Source organism: Chrysochloris asiatica, unplaced genomic scaffold, assembly GCF_000296735.1.
Source record: "Chrysochloris asiatica unplaced genomic scaffold, ChrAsi1.0 scaffold00053, whole genome shotgun sequence".
NCBI lineage: Eukaryota > Metazoa > Chordata > Mammalia > Afrosoricida > Chrysochloridae > Chrysochloris > Chrysochloris asiatica.
Window position 1 is genome coordinate 4,232,978 of NW_006408571.1, and position 23,757 is coordinate 4,256,734.

Below are 23,757 nucleotides of genomic sequence, written 5' to 3' on the forward strand. Positions count from 1 at the left end.
CAGTAAGTTAGTGAAGGACTATATAGGGAAACTCTAAGATTCCAATCAAAGAAAGGAGGACCTCAACTTGAATTGTGTCCCACATATTGTTCCTACTTTGTTTTGTTCCCTGATGTTTCATTTAATTAATTTCTTCTCTATCAAAGGAATTTAGGGCTATTAGTATGGCTTTGGGCAACCAAGGATCTCATTAGGTCAAGGGAGTGAATACAAATGCAGAATGTAGTTCTTAATTCCTTAGCTGTACCTAAATGAGTGCTTCCTGGGATCCCTACTTAGAGAGTTAGCCTTTAGGAAACCCTGAGCATTTATGATACAACTCTGTGTTTAGGCTCATAAGGGAGACATGAGAGGTAGAATTAATTTCCTTAGCAGATGTACCAGGCACAGAGTCTGCCCCCTACTTAGAGAGCAAAGGGGGGAGTTCACTTTCCTTTATATACAAAATGCCATTTAATAACAAGCTCACTGAGCAGGCTTGAGCTAGGAATAACAACATCGATCCAGGACCAGAGATGATGGGTAGAATTAGATATATTGGAGAAATACAATATCTCTACAATCAATGTTTACTGCAGATAATGGTATCTATGAGCATATTTTTAGAATACTTGTTACTATAATACCTCATATAATGACAAGCATCAATAATTACTTTTAACCATAAGTACCAAGATAATGTTTCCTGGAGAGTAATTTACTTTCAACCATTCTCTCCTCTGTACCTTATACAAACCTCTCATATTATTCAAAGGACCATTTATGAGAGTAAGTTTAAAAGCGTAACCAAGCACATTTCAGAGGTTTCCCTCCTCCTTAAGGAAATCTGTAAATACATGACTAGCTGTTGAGTTAAACTGACATCAAGATATATTTGTATATTTGATAGCACATTATAATTTTTTACTGAGTTCATAAATAACTTAAAACTTTCCCATTTTAAGTTAGGAGAAAACCACATTGTGTATAACTCTATCTGAATTGTGTAATTTGAAGAGTCTCTTTCATTTACTTCCTAAAATTGGATTTATCTACCAATTATTTCAATCCTCCAAAACAAATTCATATACATTTCAGTGGAATGTTATTTCTCTGTCTACAATTCTTGTTAAGAACGTAAGCAGTAAGATGAAGAGCAGTTAAACAAGTTTTACATAAGGCTGTCAGAAGCCACAGCCACTCCCTTTGAGGTACATACCTCTCAACATACTATAGCGTTTCTCTCTCAAACCAACTTTAGGAACAAGATATCCCAGTTACTTTCCTCAGGGTGTGTCTTGACAACAGGGTGTCAAGTGCCTGGGATATCTTCAAGTGCATTCAGAACAGCTTTAACACAGTCTCTGAAACTTATTAAGCAAAGTGCTCACATGTAATTACAGAAGATACACAGTTCCTCCTCACTCAGCAATGGACACATCTTTATTGGCTTCCTGTCAGTGTGAGTATCTTCATCTCCATCTCCAACTCACCTTTATTTCCAGTGCAGAATGTTGGTCTTGTTTCCTCTGTCTCCATTTTCTAACTGTACTAAGGCAAGTCTACTTATTCCACCCTTATGGTACCTTCTTTTAATTGCATTCTCATCTGGCTTCTTTTGCCCACCTTATCTTTCTCTATAAAACTTAATTTTCTGTGTCTCTTCTTATCTCCTTCAACTCTTAAACTACTCCACTAGGAGGTCACTGAGGACACAGAAAGTACCTTCTGCTTTAAAGCAGCAGGTACATTCTATCCTGTAGCATTAGCATATCAAAGTAAACCACTCAAGTATGTGCAATGTCAGGTGATTTATCATAGGGCACTGAAAAGAAAAAGTTAAAAAGTTAAGGACAGGATCTCCTAAGACATACCAGGCAGGGTGAATATCTTTGAAGGAGCTGATATCAAGAAGTGAGAAGTCTACCATAGGTTTATTTTTCCATCTTTATGCAATATAAAATAACTATTACTTAAACAAGGAAATAAAAGAGTGGGGAAGATTGAAATTGATTTGACCCTATAGAGATCAGGGCCTTAAGTAGAACAAAATGAAGGAAGGATGGCAGCCTTTTGTAGTGGACAGTGAACCACACTAATTTGGTTTCAATTCTTCACTCAACAACTGAAGAGTGACTTTGGGCATATAACTTAAACTCTTTTAGACCGAATTTTAACTTACCCAAAATCAACATCATAGAAAATGTACTATGTTGAAATGGATAGAAATGGGTAGTAAGCAACTAGGTTAGAAATGGATAACCTCTAAGTGATAACATCACATGTTAAGTGCTGTTACATTGGTTCTGACTCATAGCAACCCTGGGTAGGATTTCCGAGGAGTAGCTGGTGGCTTTGAACCTCTGGTTAGCAGTCCAGGGCTTCTCCTACAGCACCACCAGGACTCCTTAAGTGTCTCTTGTTGTTTTTGTTAAGTGACATTGAGTCAGTGCCCACTCACAGTGACCCTGAATAGGGTTTCCGAGGAGCAGCTAGTGGGTTTTGAACCTCTGACCTTGTGATTAGTAGTCCAGCGGTTATCCTATAGCGCATTAGCAGGATTTATCTTATAGAGGTTATCCATTTCTACTCGAGTTGTTCACTATCCTCTTTTAATGTGCACAGAGCTACAGCCAGTCACAGCATTTCCCATACAGACTACAAGTATTTTTTCATATCTATCTTTTCTCAATTTCTGCTCATAACACCACCTCTTTCTACCATTTTCAACTCTCCTTGTAGATCTACATCTGATTCTACTTCCTTCCTGAAGCAGTCTCTGTTTGCTTCATGGTTCAGCTACTTCACCCACCTCTGAATACATATTATATATATTACCTTCACTTGCTGAAATTGTTGAATCGGTTCAGACTCTTAGCAACCCTGTATAGGGTTTCTCCAAGGAGCAGCTGGTGAGTTTGAACTGCCAACCGTGTGGTTTAAAATGACCTTGTGGTCCAGTGCTTTATCCCACAGCACCACACTAGGACTAATACATGCTATTTAATCTTCTTCCTGTTATTCTGAGACTTCCACAAAGGCAGTTAATATAGACTCAAAAATGTAGCTGTTACTGCATCTCTCTTTGCCTACGTCTCTTTCCCTCTATTAGGAACTATTTGCTAGGTTGCACTGATATTTCATTTAAATACTGCTATTATCTATTGGGGAAGCTCAGTGACTGTAGGATAAGTACTGGACTGCTAACCATAGGTGGAAGGTTCAATTCCACCAGCTACTTCGAGGGAGAAAGTTGAGACTTTCTGCTCCTACACATATTTACAGCCTTAGAAACCCTATACAGGGTTGATATGAGTGAGAACCTTCTCCATGACGCTTAATAGCAACAACATGCCTATGGGGTTCTCATATTGCTATAGGACATCTGTGATTCATTCAGACATTCCATATCTGAGTATCATCTAGACACTACACACATCTGGGTATTACTATCCAAAATTAACTGCAAACTGATCAATATTCTTCAGGCCAATACAAGACAATGTCTCTGCTCATTTTTGTTATCCTCTATTATAAGGAGTTCTGGTAGTGTAGTGGTTATGAATTGGATTGCTAACCTCAAGGTCAGCAGTTCGAAACTACCAGCTGTTCTGCGGGAGAAAGATGAGGCATCCGGCTCCCGTAAAGATTTACAGCCTCAGAAACTCTGTGCAGGGTAACTATGAGTTAGAACTGACTCCACGGTACATATCAAAATTCAAACAGAGTTATCTGAAGATTTGGGCAAAAGACAATGAATGGACACTTTAAGATAGTATAAAAATAGGGTGCAGAAGGCTTTCATTCATCAATTTTGTCAACATTTATTGGGAAGTGACTAAGTATTCAACACGCCATCAGGCTCTGGCTCTAGACCACAGTATAAGTAAGATAATGTCATTACTCACAAGAAGATCACCATCCAGCAAGAGACACAAACATGTAAAACATTTTATTTATTGTCTTAAGAATTATAGCAAATACATCAAGTTTGGGTAATATGGGGACATAAACATGTAAATAAATCAAATAATTTTAGACGGTTGTGAATTTAGTTTTCTGAAAATAAATACTGACTTTATCAGATTACCTAAAGATCTTTGCATAGCTGTTTTAAAATGTGTTGTTATAGTTGTTAGGTACCCTTGAGTCGGTTCCGACTCATTGTGACCTTATACACAACAAAACGAAACCCTCCCCAGCCCTGCACCAGCCTCACAATTGTTGTTAGGTTTGAGACCTTTGTTGTCTCCACTGGGTCAATCTACATCATTGGATTCCAATGATATCAACATCCCTTTGCTTTTCTTCTGTGCAGAGGGTACTGGAAGGACGTAAAACACCTGAAAGTTGTTTACCTATCAGAGTAATCTGAATGGTTGGCAATGCGTTTGGGGACAGATCTTTATGTCTGGTAGTAAATATGCATGGTATTCTTGCCCACTACTGGAGCTCTGGTGAAATAGTGGGTTACACATTGGGTTGTTAACTGCAAGGTCAGCAGTTCAAATCCACCAGTCACTCCATAGGAGAAAGAGCTTTCTTCTTCTGTTAAGATTAACAACTCTGGAACTGACTCCATAGCACACAACCACAACCCCCCACCTTGCCCACTTCATTGCTGATGCTGCCAGACTAAACCGTGAAAGCAATGAGTCATTCCTTCTGCGCTATGCAAGCTGGGTAACTTGAAATGCACTAGGCCAGCACCTAGTTTTCTGCAGTGACTTTTCCATCAGAAAACTACATAATATGAACGTTTCCCTAAAAGCCACTGGTATGGTGCTGTAGGATCAGCACTGGACTGCGAACCACAAGGTCAGCAGTTCACCAACTGCTCCTCAGAAACCTTATCCAGGGTTGCTATGAGCCAGAACAGACTCCACCTCCACGGCACTTAACAATAACAAAAGTCACTCCAACACTGCCTGGCTCTTCTCTACATTGACTCAGATTAGAATGTTAAAACTGTGATCATTTTAAGTAATAACAACCTTAGCATTTCTATCCTTTTCAAATTAACACCATTAACATAAGCAAGTATAATACTAAATTATGATTACTTGTAAGAGTTCCTTTTAAGAATTGTATTCCAATACAAAAATATCAGATTAGTGCTGTAAATTCTCCATGAAAGTTCTGCTTTTATTTATTTTTAAAATGGTGACAGTTGCTAACAAAGAAGCTACGGGGAAAGTAGTTGCATGCGCCAAATGGTGAAATTTGCAAACTTTAAAGAGCAGTAAGAAGGCCTTTGTGGTACAATGGTTAAGCACTTAGGCGCTAATGGAAAGGTAGGTGTCTCAAACCTACCAGCTTAGCAAAGATATAAACCAACGATATAGCAATTTGCTTCTATAAAAATTTATAACCTTGGAAACTATGGGACAGTTCTACTCTGTCCTACATGGTTGCTAAGAGTCAACATTCACTGAATGATACTGGTTTGATTTTTGGTAAAAAGCACTATAAATGGCATTCTCAGAGTCCTGGTGTGGCGCTGTGGGCTAATGCGCCAGACCGCAAAGCTGTTTGAACTGCAAGGTCGGCGGTTCAAGCTCACCAGCTGCTCCTAGGAAACCCTATACAGGGTTGCTATGGGTTGGAATCAACTCGATGGCACGTAACAACAACAACAACCCATAGAAAGGAGTCCTGGTGTGGCAGTATGAGTTAATGCGCTGACTGCAAGGTCAGTTTGCATCGAAAGGTTGGCAGTTCAAGCTCACCGGCCACTCCTTGGAAACCCTGTGCAGGGTCACTATGAGTTGGAACTGATTCAATGGCACTGGACAACAGCAACAACCAGCAGAAAAGGAGCACCGGTAGTGTTGTGGATTATGTATGAACTGTGCTTCTAACTTCAAGGTTGGTAGTGTGAATCTACCAGCCGCTCAGTGGTAGAAAGATGCAGCTTTCTGCTCCCTTAAAGGCTTACAGGCTCGGAAATCCTATTTAGGATCACTATGAGTTGGAATCAACTCCATGATACACACCTATCACCACCACCAGCAGCAGCAGAAAGATAACTTTATTTTTTTTTTTTTTAATTAATAGCATACGCAATTTGGAAATACTGGCAAAATAGTTTATTTCCAAGGTTTTAAATATTAAGCCCAAAGTAGAATTTTTAGTTTAATTCCTAAAGTAAATAAGAGGGTCATTTATTTTTATTTAATCCATTAAAAGCTTACCTTGATTTTTTTTGGGAAAAAAAAAAAACCACTATTCAATTGACTATTAAAACTTATTTTCACTGTAATAGCTATCCGATGCATATCCATTAATTCATCAATTCCTTCATTCACTTCCTCATAAACACACCTCAAGGAACTACTAGGAATTAGGCATTTAAAACATATATTTCATTTTTGGCTTCTGTCATTTTCCAGGCACTGTTTTAGGGGTAAAAGGAAGTCTTGTGTGCAGTCCAATAGGGTCTCTAGACTCCTGGTGTGGTGCTATAGGATGGCGAACCACAAGGTCGGCAGTTCAAACGTACCAGCTGCTCCTCGGAAACCCTGTACAGGGTCACTATGAGTCAGATTCAACTTGGCGGCATTTACTAACAACAACATAGGGTCTCTGTGAGTCTGAAGCAACTGGATGACAAAGGGTTTGTTTCGGTTCTAGAACTGGAGAATACAATAGTGAAAAGAAACACTGTCTGACCTTGATGCTTGTAGTCTGATGAAGAAGGTGAACACAAATATTGATAGTACATTTAGACCTCAAGGAGAAGTGAAAAAACAAACATACTCTCAATAATCCAATCACACCACTGTAAGGCAGCAGATACTTATATTCCCTTCTACTATGTTTTGCATAATAGCAGAGTTGTGACAGACTTGTTTCTAGAGTCAAGTTACAAATACCTTCTTGGTATAATAAAATCACAGTTACTGTGGCTACTTATAACAAGAAATTATTGCGAAAATACTTGCTTGAATGGGTAACTGTTTCTAAACAAGAAACAAATGACCAGGTGGTAAATGCAAGCTGCATTTGCTATTGATCTTTATAACCCAAACATTTGGGGACCTTCAAAGTCCAGTTATTAAGTTCCATATAAATCATGGCCCTGATTAAATCTCATAGAGAATGCCAGATGCAGAGGCCAAAAACAGACTCACCTGGGTGGAATATGATTAGACTTGGCAACTAGAAAGATATGTAATGCAATTATCTTCTGATTAATTAGAGACCACAGTTTGAAATAGTCAAGTTATTTCCAAGATACAAATCTTTCAGTAGTAAATGCATCTTATTGACTAGAGTAAGTTATAGAACATATCTCACAAGTGTGAGTTGACTATAACTCATGGGTGAATGATGTGTAGAATTTAGGACAAATGAGATCCAACTGTAATTTATCATCTCTTTCAGGGTAGTTTCTTTGGAAGGTCTCCAAATCATGTATTTCAAAAGGTTCTGGATTGATTAAGAATTCTATTTGATGGAAGATCAGATGGGAAAAACACTATCCTTTCTGTTGGCAAAGTATGTTTTCATTCTGCTGCAAGCTCACATCAGGAAACAAACATTCTTTTTTAAATAAAAAAATATTAAAAGTTATTTTTGATATTGTACTATAATAAGTTTCCTATCTTGGCTTACATCAGATATGACTTGATCATTACATTTGCATCAAATATGTCCTGATGATGTTCAGACTTAGGGTATGGGACTTTTTATTAGATGTATGTTGCGGAAGAGATTCTAGGATAGGAAATTCTTTGATAACTCTTCCAGTGTTTCAGATTTGCTAGTAACCAACTGTAAAATACTCTGGGCAATGCTTTTGCTTTGATGTCTTACAAACTCACACCAATCTATTTAATTTTTAATATTTATAACCTACCTTATAGTAACTGATAGAATATACTCACTTACACCTTAGCTATTACTTACAGATTATTTTTCATCTTAGTTCTTGAATATCCATGTCTATTTTATTTTCAATATTTATAATTCACCAGATATCAACTGAAAGAATGTACTCATTTATCTCTCAGTTATTATACCCAGATGGCTTTTTTTTTTTTTTTTAAACACTGTGATCCTATTGTTTCTTAAACATAGTAGGGAAACAGTGTAACTGATAATTAAAATGTTGAAGTTCAAAGATTTAGATACACTTTACGTAAATCATGTAAAGATGGAAACAAACTTGTTCACAGGTATAACTAACGTCATGAGGGATTATTAACTTTTAAAAACTGTCAATATTAAAGACCGAACACAGGTATATATATATATGATGCTGGTTATAGTTTAATTAGTAGGACATGTTGTTGATGTTAAGTGCCATTGAGTAGGCTCCAATACATAGTGACCCTATATAGGATTTCTAAGGAGCAACTGGTGGGTTGAACCATGAACCTTGTGACTAGCAATCCAATGTTTATCCTACAGTGCCACACCAGAACTCCTAAGTACTAAAAGGAATTTACTGACCAACCTTGCTGAATTCCCACAACATAGATCCATTAAAAAGTCATTTAAACTCCTGATTTTTTAAAAAAAACAGAGTTAATGTTCAATCAACTTTGAATTGTTCATATAAATACTGTAATATTTATTAAATCACATTTTGCATCACATTTGAAATCCATCTGTGCTGGAGATAGTTATTGTTTTTAATTCTGATTATTTACATCATTTTTACCAGCCCACAACATTTTCACTAGAGTTTCTAGAACTCACTGTGCTTTTCCCCCATCCCATTCTGGCATTTCAGAGAAGTAAAGGAAAATGGGTTTGATTTCCAGTGATCAAATTGATGAATATTTCTATGATTTAGTTCTGATATAATTGAGAAGAAAAGGTGTATGTTCATTAATACATGCCAGATCTATGAGATTCAAAGGTTCTAGGGAAAGATGAAGAAGAATGGGTTTCTACCTTAAGTGGTTCACACTCTAGTCACTGAGCTAGGCAGACAGTTTGTACAACAGCAACTAGGCAAAGCATAAGGTGCATGTATGTGAGAGGTGAGTCTGGAGAAATGAGAAGGGTCTGGATGGTGAAGAGTTTCTATAATACGGTAAGACATCTAGGTTTTAGTCTCAAGGGTTTGGGGATATATATATATATATTGAGCTTTACTTTTGGCTGTAGGTTTTGAATGAGTATAAAGTAAAAATGAAGATAGGAGGCTCATTAAAAGACAGCTGCTGCAACAACAACAACAACAACAAAGAAATTATAGATATAGATATAGATAGATAGATAGATAGATAGATAAATAGATAGATATAGATGTAGATATAGATATAGATATATAGATATAAGAAAGACGCCAGTGTAGGAATCTAGGTAAGAGATTATTGGGCCCAAATTTTGTGTGTGACCCTACACGTGGAAAGAAACAGATCATTTTTTTAAAGTATTCAAGAAACAAATAGAATGTCTTGGTAACTATCAGGATGGACAAAGAGAAGGTTCCAAACTAGAGGAGCTGGGTGATTGGTGGGTGTGCACATATGAGGAAAATTATATACAAGTATCATTAACTTCTATCTGGGTTCATTTTGAAACACTTATGAGAAATCCTTATAAGTATAAATAATTGAAAGCCCTGCACATTTCAATTTCAAGTAAATACTGAAGATTATGGATCCTACCACTGCTGAAAAACTTAGCCCTCCTTGGACTCTTCAGGTATCTTTTTCTAAGCTTCAGCACTGGAGCAGCAACAGTATCAAGGATGGGTTCATTTGAGGGCTTTAATAGTTCTGTCATGAGTCTATCTGATTACATAGTTTCTCATCGTTAGAATTATAATATGTTCATACTTCCTGAGTCGCTGTGTTAACTACGCATAAGAACTAAGAGTTACTGTCCTTGACTCATCCCGTAAGGTCAAGCAGACTAAAATGGACTGTGTGGCCAGGATGCTTTTTTCCAAGAAGATGTTTCTTCTGAAGTTGCATACATATTCAAACGCATGCACAATCATTATTAACAAACAGATGCACCTTTGGAACACACCCTTTCTTGCACAACTGTTGTTGTTACTTCCTCAAGTCTAAGCTCTTGGGACCTTCTGTCTGGATGTCTGTTCAACCTTTATTGGTTCTTTGCATTCATTCAGACTCTCATCTCATATCTATCCTATTTTGCTTACTGGTTTATCCTTAGTTTCCAAACAGTGACTAACACAGGGTAAACATTTAAAATATATATTTATTAGCTAAATCAGTAAATTAATAAATACTTTACAGACCAAATTCAGGCTTAGGTTTCCTTAAGCATATTGTTTATTTTTCTCTTTTAACCAGACATTTCACTAGCTCTCCAGTGAATACATTCACAATTCATTTTAGAATCTTGACTCTGATATATTCAGGCTTTCTACCTTTCCAATCCCAGTTACATTTTTATATATATCCTTCTGTACTTGATTTTGAAAATGCTTCCATACATTCAAATGGATTCATATTCTCTCTCCTGAACAAGTCACATGTTTTCTTCTGTACCTCTTGGGCCAAAGTATTCCACTAACTCTTCTTCCTTCTCTGAATTTTCAACCAGTCCCTGAGACCTAGTTCTGCCTCTTCCTCTTTCATGAGGCTTCCATGACACCACCAATTCACCATGAACTCTTTCTCTAAAAGCCTGACACTTCTAGTATTTTCCAATTCCTGGTAATATTGCATATCTTCTCTACTTGTTTATGATACCATAAAGGCCTTGAAGGTAAAGTTAATATCATCTGATATTAGAGATTTTCTTTAATCTACCTGGAAGTAAAAGGCAGACAGAAAGTGAGACTGTTTCATGTGACCCAGTGATCATGCATCAAAAACTCTCAGTAAATACCTCCTGATGAGAGTCCTAATGATATGGCCTGACACTAACCAGTTTCTGCTTAATAATTAGGCTGCATTTTTAATGTGTACAATGTAGCCTGCACCTGAATTCTACTACCAAGAGTGTGGGAATGAGGATGCCTTCTGAAAAATCATTCTTCGGTAAAAGGAACTCTATTTAGCTATAGATACTGCCTTACAATTATAATGTCTCTCCGGTCTAAGCAGAGAGAGAGAGGGCAGGTGCCCAGAATTTGGTTGAATGAAAAAGAAAATTACAGCTTCACTGTGGTAGTAGCATATCTAGAGAAGGAATGAGTTACTGAAGGTCATGGTCTGTTTTGATTTAAATAAGAGGAAAGTTCAAAGAAGGAAATGTTACCACATTTATTTATAGGTTGGAGGTGGCAAGGTATAGAGAGGAGAGAGGGTGGGGCAGAGAAGAGGGCCATAGAAAGAGGGAGAAAAGAGAAAGACAATATTTATGGTCTGTGCTACATTCTTAATATCAGAGCTGTAATCTGTGGGAACAGATGGCTCAATACGATTCACTTTTCTCTTACCTGTGGTACTTGTTGTTAAGTACTGGTCGAGTCAGTTTTGACTCACTGAGACCCTTTATAGGTTTTCTTTGTGGGGCGGTGGTTCTGTAGCATATGCACTGGACTATGAACTACAAGTTCACCAATTTGAGGCGGGAAAATATGAGGTTTTCCGCTCCTACAGAAATTTATACTTGGAGACCCTATAGTAGGTACCTAAGAGTCAGCACGGACTCCGCAGCACTTAACAACAAAAGCAGGGTTTCCAAGGAGGGGTTGGTAGGTTTGAACCTCAGACCATTCAGCTAGCAGGCCAGTGCTTATCCTATAGCACAATACCAGGACTCCTTTCTCTTGCCTTGTTGTTGTTGTTAACTGCCGTAGTGTCAGTTCTCACTCTTAGAAACCCTGCATAGGGTCGGCAGTTCAAACTCACGGCCACTCCTCAAAACTCTATGCAGGCTCGCTATGAGTCGGAACCAACTTGTGGACACTTAACTACAACACAGGGTTTTCCAAGAGTAGTTGGTGGGTTTGAACTGCTGACCTTGTGGTTAGCAGTCCAGTTTGTATCTTACAGTGCCTCAGGAATGAACTAGGGTGTGTAGGAGTCAAATTCAAAAAAAATTTTTTTTGTCAAGTACCTTCTAAAATATTGTTGTTGTTGTTAAGTGCCGTCGAGTCGGTTCCGACCCATAGCGACCCTGTACAGGGTTTCCGAGGGTGTAAATCTTTACGGGAGTAGAAAGCCTCATCTTTCTCCCGCGGAGCGGCTGGTAGTTTCGAACCGCTGACCTTAAGGTTCGCAGCCCGATTCGTAACCACTACGCTACCAGAGCTCCTTTTCTAAAATATAGTACTGATTATATTTATAGTCAGTAAAATATTTGACTATAAAATCATTTGATTATAGGGTACCTCCAGACAAGTGTTCCATAGAACACATATTGGATAACAATCTACTAATTTCTTTTCTGTTATGGAAAAGGAAATTATACAGATAACAAATAAGGTATGATTTTTGCTAAGCCATTTATTTAAAATATTTTATGAGTACTGGGTATTTATATTTCACATAAGGAGCTCTGGTAGCATAGTGGTTACAAATCGGGATGTGAACCACAAGGTTAGCAGTTCAGAACTGCCATCTGTTTCATGGGAGAAAGATGAGGCTCTCTGCTCCCATAAATATTTACAGCCTCGGAAACCCTGTACAGGGTCGCTGTGAGTCAGAACCGAGTCCATGGCACACAGCCACCACCACCATATTTCACATACACAATTATGCCAGGTATGATATAAGACAAATGTTTTCTACTCTTTGTTAACGGGTGAAACTAGTTTGTAATTGCTATTATCATCAACAAATATTTGTTTAGCACCAGGACCAATTACAATACTACTAGTAATATGTTGTTGTTGTGAAGTGCCTTCGAGTTGGTTCCGACCCATAGCGACCCTGTACAGGGTTTCCGAGGGTGTAAATCCTTACGGGAATAGAAAGCCTCATCTTTCTCCCACGGAGCGGCTGGTAGTTTCGAACCACTGACCTTAAGGTTCACAGCCCGATTCGTAACCACTACGCTACCAGAGTAGCCTTCATAAAAAGAAATACTATGGATTCTACCTCTTAAGCTAGTTTCAAATGTTTGGAAAAGCAGTATACACACATAGGCAACAGTGAGAAAATCATACAATTTCATAAAAATATAATACAGTAAATAGTACACATATTTATAATGGTATAGGAATTGGATTTGTGAAAAATTAGCAGACATTACAATCATGTAATCTTCAAAGGAACATTCCCACTGTCACCTATTAGCTATGTGATCTTAGGCAAGTTCTTCACCTTTCTAAGTTTCAGTTTCTTCATCTTGAATATGCATAACTATGTCTACATTCCATGATTTCTGATATAAAATACCTAAATCCGACTTGGTATTCAAATGAGGGTCATAATCACTATTTTATTACTATTGTTAGGTTTGAATCAATAGAAAGAGGCATGATCTATTTAAGCATTGCTTAGTCATCCTTTCACATTTCGGCAGAAGGGACATTGTAAAGATTGCTGGTCTCAAGCAGTATCTTAATTTCATGCTAAACCATATCCTCAGAATGAATAAATCCTTTGAAATGAAATGTTCCCGTTGCTCACTCAGGGGTTTCCTACTATTCAGTCTAAAAACCTCTTACACACATTTTATCAAACTGCTAGCCACTGTTCTGCCTCTGTTTGGTTTTCCATTCCACTTGATGGTCCATCACTCCTGGGGCACTCTCCCCTCAAAAGTACCTCCCTGAATCCCTTTCTGTTCTAAGATCAGCTTTCTCTACTCTTCACTGAGGGCCGTCAAGAGCTGTGAAGGGAAATGAGTGTTTCCCCACGCTGGCTTGTTAGAGATACCTAATAGTCAGTTCTAAAAGACCTTTTGCTTGGAATCCTTTTATTCTGCTCCTGGTGATTCACTGTCTACCACCACTCTGCCATTTTCCCACTACTCTCTCTTTGTCTCCCCATACAAGTCAGCAGATGACTTAGCTACTTCTCTTCACTGAGAAGACTGGGGGCATTCAGAATAAACTAAGAGTTTGCTAAGCACAGAGCAAGAATTCTTGAAATTGTTTTTGATTCATCCTCATTTTTCTTCTAATACGGCTTCAGATGGCACACCGTGAGATTAACATTTAAATGTAGTTTTAATTCTAACATTTCATTGCAAAATTACTAGCAGTATCTTACAAAATACATGTGCTAAAAAATTGAAAAAGGTTAAAGGAATAATTATGTATACTGTCAAGGACTCCTAAGAACAATTCTCTATGAGTGTATATTAGAGTAGTATCTCCAATTAGAGAATTATGTCAAGAAATCAGGGTTATTTGTTTGCAACTATATCAATTTATGTTTCATTTAATAAGTATCTATGTGTTCTATTCTTTCTGAACACTAGAATGGTATCAAAATCATTCTGCTGATCTTTGCATTATAAAAGAATGCTATTTACCTTGATATCAAGCAATCTAGCAATATCATTTCATTTAACTCATAAAATAATAATAGATTGTTAACCAGGACATCTCAAGGTTACAACACTAACCATAAATTATAAACCTGTCATGGTCCTAAGAAGGAAGTTGTTTGATATGAAGAGAGTAAACCAAGGTCTCCTCAAGGAGCCTGAAGAAAAGCAATACTTAAGTAACTAAGTAATAATAATGGTGGTGGTGGTTATGTGTTGTGGAGTCAGTTCTGACTCATAGCGACCCTGTACAGAGTTTTTAAAGCTATAAATCTTTATGCGAGCAGAAAATCTCATTTTTCTCCCACAGAGCAGTCGATAGATTCAAACTGCTGACCTTGTGGTTAGCAGCCCAATGCCTAACCCACCATCCTAATTGCTGTTGTTGTTGTTGATGATGTTGTGAGGTGGCGTTGAGTCAGTTCTGACTGATTTGTTGTTGTTGTTAAGATTTGTTGTTGTTAAGTACCGTGGCATAGTGACCCTGCACGGGTTTTCCGAGGCTGTAAATCTTTACAGGAGCAGAACGCTTCATCTTTCACCTGCGGAGCCACTGATAGTTTCGAACTGCCGGCCTTGAGGTTAGCAGCCCAATTCGTAACCACTACGCTACCAGAGCTCCTTTATGTCAGTTACCCTGTATAGGGTTTCTGAGGAGCAGCTTCTAAGCTTGAACTGCCGATCTTGAGGTACAAATGACATTGTGATTCAAATGGCCTTGCAGTCTGGTGTGCCAAACCAGGACTCAAGTGCCATTAAGTTTCTTCCTAGTCATAGTGACCTTGTATAGGGTTTCCGAGGAGCAGCAGTGGATTTGAACTACTGACCTTGTGGTTCAAACTGACCTCATGGCCAAGTGCTTATTCTATACCACTCCAAAGCATCACCAAATCCAGCTAACAGTTATCAAGTGCAAAACAGATGCCAAGCACTCTACTAAGCACTTCTCTCATGAATTCTGAAGCAAAGAAAAGTGTATTCTAAAATTCGGTTTAAAAATAAACTTCTAGATAAATATGATATATGTGTTCACTCTAAATAATATGATTGGTTTGAATCTCATTGTCAGCAATTCAAACCCACCAACCAGTCCCTGGAAACTCTATGTGGGGTTACTATGTGTCGGAACTGACTCAACAGCAGTTAACAATAACAATAGCAAATAACATGTATAATGATAAGAGCAATCACTTATTTGTTAGTATTATGAAGTTAGTAACTTATTTACAATGTGTCAGAGACTCAGCTTCATCTTTTTATTTCCTCATTTAAATCCTCACAATTGCACCATGTGGCTGCAACAAATAATTACCTCCATAATACCAACTGGGAATGGAAGCTCTGAGAAGTTAGTAATTTGACCAAGATTAAAACCAAGACTTTACTTAAAGCCAATGCTTATGTATGCCATAGCATATTCTCAAGCAAACTTTGCACCAACGTGTGCACCAAAGTTCTATCCTTTCGTCATACTTATTCAATCTGTATGCCGAGCAAATTATCCGAGAAACTGGATTATATGAAGAAGAACATGACATCAGGAAAAGAGGAAGTCTCATTAACAACCCGAGAATTACAAATGCTTGCAGAAAGCAAAGAGTACTTAAAATACTTAATGATGAAGATCAAATATGCACTGGACCTTGATATAAAAAAAACAAAAACAAAATTAAACTTCTTACAACTAGACCAATATATAACATCATGATAAGTGGAAAATGATTGAAATTGTCAAAGACTTAATTTTGCTTGAATCTACAAACAACACTCATAAGTAATAGTCAAGAAATAATAGTCAAGATATCGAATGATGCATTGCATTAGACAGATCTGCTGCAAATGATCTTCTTAAAATGTTAAAGAACAAAGACATCAGTTTGAGGAGTAATGTGCACCTGACCCAAGCCATGGTATTATCCATCATCTCAGATCAATGTGAAAGTTGAACAATGAGTAAGGAAAACAGTAGAAGAATTGATGCATTTGAATTATGGTGCTGGAGAATAATATTAAAAGTACCATGGACTGCCAGAAGATCAAACAAATTTGTCTTGGAAGAAATATTCTTAATAGCTAGGAGAATGAGATTCTGTCTGTTGTATTTTGAACATGCTGTCAGGAGGGATCAGTCCCATGAGAAGGACATCATGCTTGGTAAAGTGGAGGGTCAACTAAAAATAGGAAGACCCCAAGGAAATGGATTGACACAGTGGCAGCAACAATGGACCCCAATATCCCAGTAATTGTGAGGCTGGTGTAGGACCAGACAGTTCTGTTCTGTTGTGCAGAGTATTGCTCTGAGTCAGAACTGACCCAAGGATTCCTAACAACAACAACATCATCCTGAAAATAGGGAAAGTGTCACTTCCTGGGATGGCGGTGTTCCAGTGACTTCTAACCAGATAATTTTTCATCTCCATCAGTTTATAAAGGGTCAGAAAGTTTGTGAAGATCAATTAAAATGCAAGGAGGTCTGCTGGCACAGTAGTTAAAGTGCTCAGTTGTTAATGAGATGGTGGGTGGTTTGAACACATCAGCTGCTTCCTATGGTATCACTTTGAGTTGGAATGAACACAACTACAATGGGTTTGGTGAAAGAGGATCATGTTTTATATATAAAGGCAATGAAATGTGTAATAAATGTTGTTTTTTCTTGGTCCTTCCTTTATTTTATTTTTATTTACTCCTAGCGTGGTTAGACATCGTCCCTCAGACTTTGGACATATTGTCAGGAGTCACCAGTCTCTGTAAAAGAAAGGATATCATTCTAGGTAAAGTAGAAGGTCAGAAACAAAAAAAAGAGGGAGACCCCCTAGTGAGATGGACTGGCACAGTGGCACCAGCAATATGCTCAAGTTTAACTACAATTGTGACGATGGCACAGAACCAGGCAGTGTTTTGTTCTGTTGTCCACAAGGCTGTTATGAGACGGAATCGACTCAATGGCACCTAACAACAAAAACTGATCTTATTAAGAAAAGAGTGTTGCTACCTCCTATTAAAAATATGCCAGTTACTATTTCAATGTTAAACACAGGTTTTGATATTTATCCATTCATCAGAAATATTACTGGACATGTATGGTACCCTAGAATTGCGGCCTTAAGGAAGATATAGAGCCTGGACTCTAGACTATTAAATTTTTGTGAACTATATCTACATTTCCTGAAGTATGCATATTTAGAAATAAGTTCTTGGATTTTTCCCAGACGATAAGAAAAACTTCACTGATGTAGATGACTCAGTCATACAAAATGTACTGACTCTGGTGTATCACTGATGAGTCTTACAACAATAGCAATTTCCAATAAAATAATTGGGGTGAAAGTGGTGCTGTGAGTTAGGAGTTTCCTCTGGTAGAGGTGTTAAACCACCCTGGCTCATTAAGGGATTGAATCAAAGAAGGATGCTCTGGTACTCATTCTCATTTGTTTTCTGTCTTCTTCAGACTTCCTTATCCAGTTATTTTCCATAGTCTGAATGCAGTCTCTATTATTTTGACCAAATGTGCATCTTGAAGGAAAAGACATGGTACTTTCAGCAGAATTGCTTAATTAGGTTTAAGTAAGCAGTACGTGCCAAGTAGAATAGGTTTGCTTTCTAGCCATAAAAATGTGCCTGCGATGCATGCTGTGTTCCCAAGGAGTGAAACTTAGTGATTGATGTAATGATAAAACCATGAAGGGAAGGAGAAAGCCTGAGAGATAAAAGTCTCAAAAGGAAAATAAAGTAGGGTAGCAGCTGCCCCCATATTAATTGAAGCATAAATTTCAAGAATGGGATCTGAGGTTTAATTTCTAGCACACACTGAGAGAGTTGTGTGTGTGCGTGTGTGTGTGTGTTCATGTATAGGATCAAAAAAAACAAGTAGGTTACTTTATTTTCATCATTTGTATGAAGCATTTTTAAAGCATATTTTTAAAAATTAAAAAGAAAAGTTCTAAAGGTAAAAAGTTTGGAGAGACATTCATTTACTCAACATTTATCAGAATAATAAAATCAATGATGCGCAGGCTCTAGGCACTAGGGATGTTGTTGTTGTTGGGTGCCGTTGAGTCAGTTCTGACTCATCACAACCCTACGAGCAACAGAGAGAAACACTGCCTGATCCTGGGCCTATCTCAAAATCATTGCTATGCTTTAATCCATTGCTACTGCCACTGTGCCAATCCATTTCATTCAGGGCCTCCCTCTTTTTCACTGACCCTCCACCGTACCAAACATGATGTATTGTCATACTTAGATGACATTGAATTGGTTCTGACCTGTATAGGGTTTCTGAGACTGTAAATCTTTATAGAAGCAAAAAGCCCCATACATAAATATGTAGCCAGATATTATTTAAGATTCACATGATGAAAACACTCATTAAATTCTCAAAGTTTTATTTTCAAAAGACCTCACTCTACAAAGAGTTATACAACTGTGAATGCCCATTGCTTTCTACAGAGAGCAAGGGACACACTGCGAACACAGATGTTACTTAAATGAATCACCTTAGAGATGACATATCCCAGTACATCAGACATGCTATTATCAAAAGTACATTGGAACGCCTCACCTTTTATATTCTATCTTTATAGTTAATACTGTATTTATGTATGAGAATATACTAATGTAATCCTGAAAGAGGCAAAGCTTTACTTTAAGAATGTTTAAAGAAAGAAAAATTGCTTCTAAGCTAAGGAACAGTGCACATTTTTATTGCTTTGTTATAAACTACTTAGAAACAGAATTGGGAAGCCTTGACACTTAACTTTACAAAGAATCTAACATGCATTGTCATAAGAAATGTAACTGCCATTCATATGACAGAGAACAAAAATGAATTCAAAACTAATCTAAACTCTAGAGTGGTAATCTATACATTTTCTGTTCATTTCAAAGGAGTTAACCTTTAAATGTGAAAATTTATGAATTCAATATCAAATCTTTTATGCTGCAGAGGATACTTCTGAATTCAATATTTCTATACAGAACAGTGGAATTCACTAGCTCTGTGAATCCTAATTACCAGCATCCACTTCAAAAGACTGTGGGAAGATCTGGGAGTTCCACTTCCTTCTAATACTTGGATCAAAAGTATTTGTTGAATACGGTCTCCATATAGAACACTTACTAGACAATACGAAGAGAACAAGTATTCTAAAGAATAAAAATAAACATCCCCACAAATAGAGGAGAGCTCTTCCTTTGTGGTAATATAAATAATTACTAACTGCACTACTATAAAATTATTTACCTTCAAAATGTGATTTTGTTCCGACTTTTTATGTTCTCCTTTTTAATGATCATACTTTAACATATAAGGCAATTTTCTTGAAAATACTGAAATGTACTTCATTTTGCATTCAGAGGTTAATACTTAAAATCTTAAAGAGTATGCAGGTGTATCATGAAGCAATCTTGTTATAATTATGCTCTAGATACTAAGGTCGTGAAACATGGGATTGAGTTGAGTTTTTAATATAAATGCATCCTGCATTTGATGTCCCATTTATTAACAGGCTGGCAGTATTCTACTAACTGTGGGTAAATTACCTTGCTAATAAATAGGACAAAATTACCCATCAAACAAGAAATCAAATGAGTACATCAAACAAGAAATTTCTGCCATAAGTTTGGTGACCCAAAATATTTCTAACAAACTAGAAATTTGTGACAACTTTGACTTCGTAGTCTCATGACATTACCTTACAGATAAATAAGTCAGTAGAGGGTTGTAGAGGGTTATTTATCCAATTTAAATATTTTTGAAGTCCTCATTTATATACTAGTAATTATGCAATACTTTACTGATTAATTTCCATTTAATTTACTTTTCAGAATAAAACTATATCTGTAAAATGTTTTAAAATCTCAAACATTATTTGAACAATTTACTTCTATGTTTTCTAAATTAATGAATTTTACTATAAGTTATCTGTTTCTATATTTGAATTTAAAGAATACCATGGTTTGGGATACATAAAATTCAAAGAACTTGTAAAAGCACTGATGGTCTTAAAGTTGGAGGACACGAATAACTTGTGGTTTCCTTGGTAATTATTGATCACATGTTTAAATTATGTTGGTAAGGAGGAAAATAATTCAATATTTTTAAAAATCATCAAAATATGGATAATAGTTGAGCAGAACTTACAAAATGCAATAGAGAAGAGGTAACAAAGTACATGACTAAGACTGTAATATTTTAAGTTTTCAAAGCCACATTAATAACTGTCATTGCATCAATCTTTCAAATAATGATTTAGTCATCAAAATTTAGAATGATACTTTAAGAAATAAAAGGTAGAAAAATGGTGTACTCTTCTGAGTTGTTGTGACCTTGAAGCATAGATCTAAGATAATGTGTTATGACCTAATAATCACATTTCTTTATTTACTAAAATACAAGTACTTAAAAGCAATACTTTCCCTATCATATCTTCAAAAGTACAACGGCTAATGCCATTATGGTTTATACTTGTGTTAGTTGAAGGGAATCTCTCCAGCTTTTATCTTTTGGCGACTGTATTCAACCAACATCCATCATATTCCTGAGTCTATTTTGTGTCCTAAAATAACTCCTTCCTCCTCTTGAGAGAAAAGAGACTCAATTATTACTATATACATTCTCACAAAGTCAAGAGAGCGTCATTCTTCAAAAAGACTGAGAAAGCAAATAGAAGAGTTATGCATTATTCAATACATCTTGGCAGTGCATTAAACCCTTAGGGAGAGTGATAAATGATATGTCTCTCCCAAACCTTACCTGGTTTACTCCTTTTAGAACTCCAACCCTTGCTGTCTACCATGCAAAGCTGGTGGCCACTGGGTGAAATCCAAACTGGATAGTAGATCATGATAATTCCAACATGTCATGGGCGGCAGCATCTCTCAGAGTCCCACAAGCCAAGTGCTTGAAACAAACCTGCAACAAACAAGATATTCTTTCATTTCAATTGAAAAATAGTGAACCATGTCCTAGGTCCAGGAGACTTCACCACTTAATCAATAAGGGAATCATAAGGAGTGTGAAGGGGCTATATATAAATGCGTCTTAAGAGCTGGTAAACATTAAGGCTGGAAGATCAAAACTTATGTACTACAGAGGTGTTTGTGCAGAGTGTATGCAGCTCTTCATATTATTATTGATCTAGTTAAGCTGTCAGTATTAGTGAACAGAATTGAAATTAAAACTCACACATTTTAGAATTGGTATGGAACAATAACCAACATGAGCACCTTAGAGCTACATTCTTCAAGCAAAGGACTTACCAGAGTTTAAGACGGAAACGAGATAAATAATTTGGGGGCAATCTACCATGTACTTAATAATTCAATTACTCATGTCTGTTTGAGTTAATATGGTGTTTAAATTTCCTATGTGTGCTTGACTCCATGCAAAGAGAAAAACCTCATGCCTAATTAACTATTCTTCTCGCACTTATACCTGCCATACGGATAATTCTGTCCCTTGTTTTTTGCTCTTCCAAGAGTAATCTTCTACTTTTAGATTAGTTAGCCAGAATAACCATACTTAACAATGCATTTACAAAACAAATTTTATTATTATTATTATTATTATTATTATTATTATTATTATTATTATTATTATTATCTCTGAGTCATGTTCAGAAAGGGCTAAGAGATTATGCTAAATTTATAATGGGGCTTATGTGAGGGAGTAGGACACAGGTGCAACAACTGACTTTAACAAGTCACAAAACATATCACCTGTGATTAAAGTTTCACATATTCTCAGAAGTCAATGTGTAGTCTTTGTTAAAAGGCCTGACAGTGAGATACCCTATCGTGCCTTATCAGCAACAGTGGAAAAGATGGCAGAGTTGGACTCCAGCACACTCTTCAGACTGAAATGATACATTTCAAAATAAGTCTTTAAAAAAACAAATAGGTATGTGTATCCTAACACTAAATGACCATGTTGCAAATGCAAAGTAGGAATGCTATGTTGATGCTGTTAGTGATATTCATTAATACCTAAATACACATATGCACACACTGAAGACATTTGTTAACCTAATACTCAGTCAACTTCTACATGCAAACACTAGTCATGCAAAAAAGTTACTTCTCTTCTTTGAATTCTGAAAAGTTATCAAAACAATTCCCTTATAAAATAAATCTCCTGTCTCTTTTAAGGAACAGAAATTCTTTTCTGGTCTCTTGGGACCATGCAGGATACTGAAAGAAGGCATATACCAAATGACCAGAAAGTTTATAATATAATATGTATAAACGACAACAAAACTGACATTAATGAGGAGGTATTGAAAGGCATGTGTTTCTAAGCACCCATCAGTGCCTTATGAGATTTCTCATTCTTTAGTTCTACCATTTATTATATATATATGCCTATGGAGCACTGGTAGCGTAGTGGTTATGAGTCAGGCTTCCAACTTCAAGGTCAGCAGTTTGAAACTACCAGTGCTTCCAAGGGAGAAAGATGAGGTGTTCTGCTCCCATAAAGATTTATAGCCTCGTAAATCCTGTACAGGGTCACTATGAGTCAGAACTGACTCCACGGTACTTAACAACAACTATATATATATATATATTACATCTCAATGCAAAGAAAACAAAAATCTTCACTACTAGACCAATAAACAACATTCTTATCAACAGATAAAAGATTGAAATTGTCAAGGACTTCATCATTCTTCCTGGATCAACTAACAACACTCATGGAAGCAGCACTGGACAAGACCTTTTTAAAGTGTTGAAGAGCAAAGATGGCAGCTTGAGGACTAAGGTGCACCTGACCCAAGCCATGGTATTTTCAATAACCTCATATGTATGTGAAAGCTGGACAGTGAATAAGGAAGATCGTAGAAGAATTGATGCTTTTGAGTTATGGTGTTGGAGGAGAATATTGAAAGTGCCATGGGCTGTCAAAAGAACCAATAGATCCGTTTTGGAAGAAGTGCAACCAGAGTGCTCCTCTCATACTTCGGACATATTGTCAGGAGGAACCAGTCACTGGAGAAGGACACCATGTTTGGTAAGTTGGAGGGTCAGAGAAAAAGAGGAAGACCCCCAAAGAGATGGATTAGCCAAGTGACAGCATTGATGGACTCAAGCGGGCAATAGTAGTGAGGTTGGTCCAGGATCGGGCAGTGTTTCATTCTGCTGTACATAAGATCGCTATGAGTTGGTACTGACTTGATGGCACCTAACAACAACATATATATATATATATATTACACATGTACACATATATCTAATGTATATATATAAAACGTATATATGAGAGTGTGTGTGTGTGTGTGTATATATATATATATATATATATATATATATATATATATATATATATGTCTATGTAGCACTGGTAGTGTAGTGGTTATGAGTCAGAAGAGAGAGAGACAGAGTCGTGGTGGTATGGCATTT

At 36.9% G+C, this 23,757-nt stretch overlaps 1 protein-coding gene across 1 annotated transcript in view; it reads right to left on the bottom strand.

Annotated features, from left to right (window-relative positions):
* The window catches only part of LINGO2 (leucine rich repeat and Ig domain containing 2), a 480,034-nt gene extending 458,758 nt beyond the window's left edge, over positions 1-21,276 (bottom strand). Inside the window, exon 1 of the mRNA XM_006863014.1 lies at positions 21,116-21,276. The gene's annotated coding sequence lies outside the window, so the exon portion shown is untranslated. The remainder of the gene's footprint in view (positions 1-21,115) is intronic.
* Between the last annotated feature and the right edge of the window lie 2,481 nt (positions 21,277-23,757).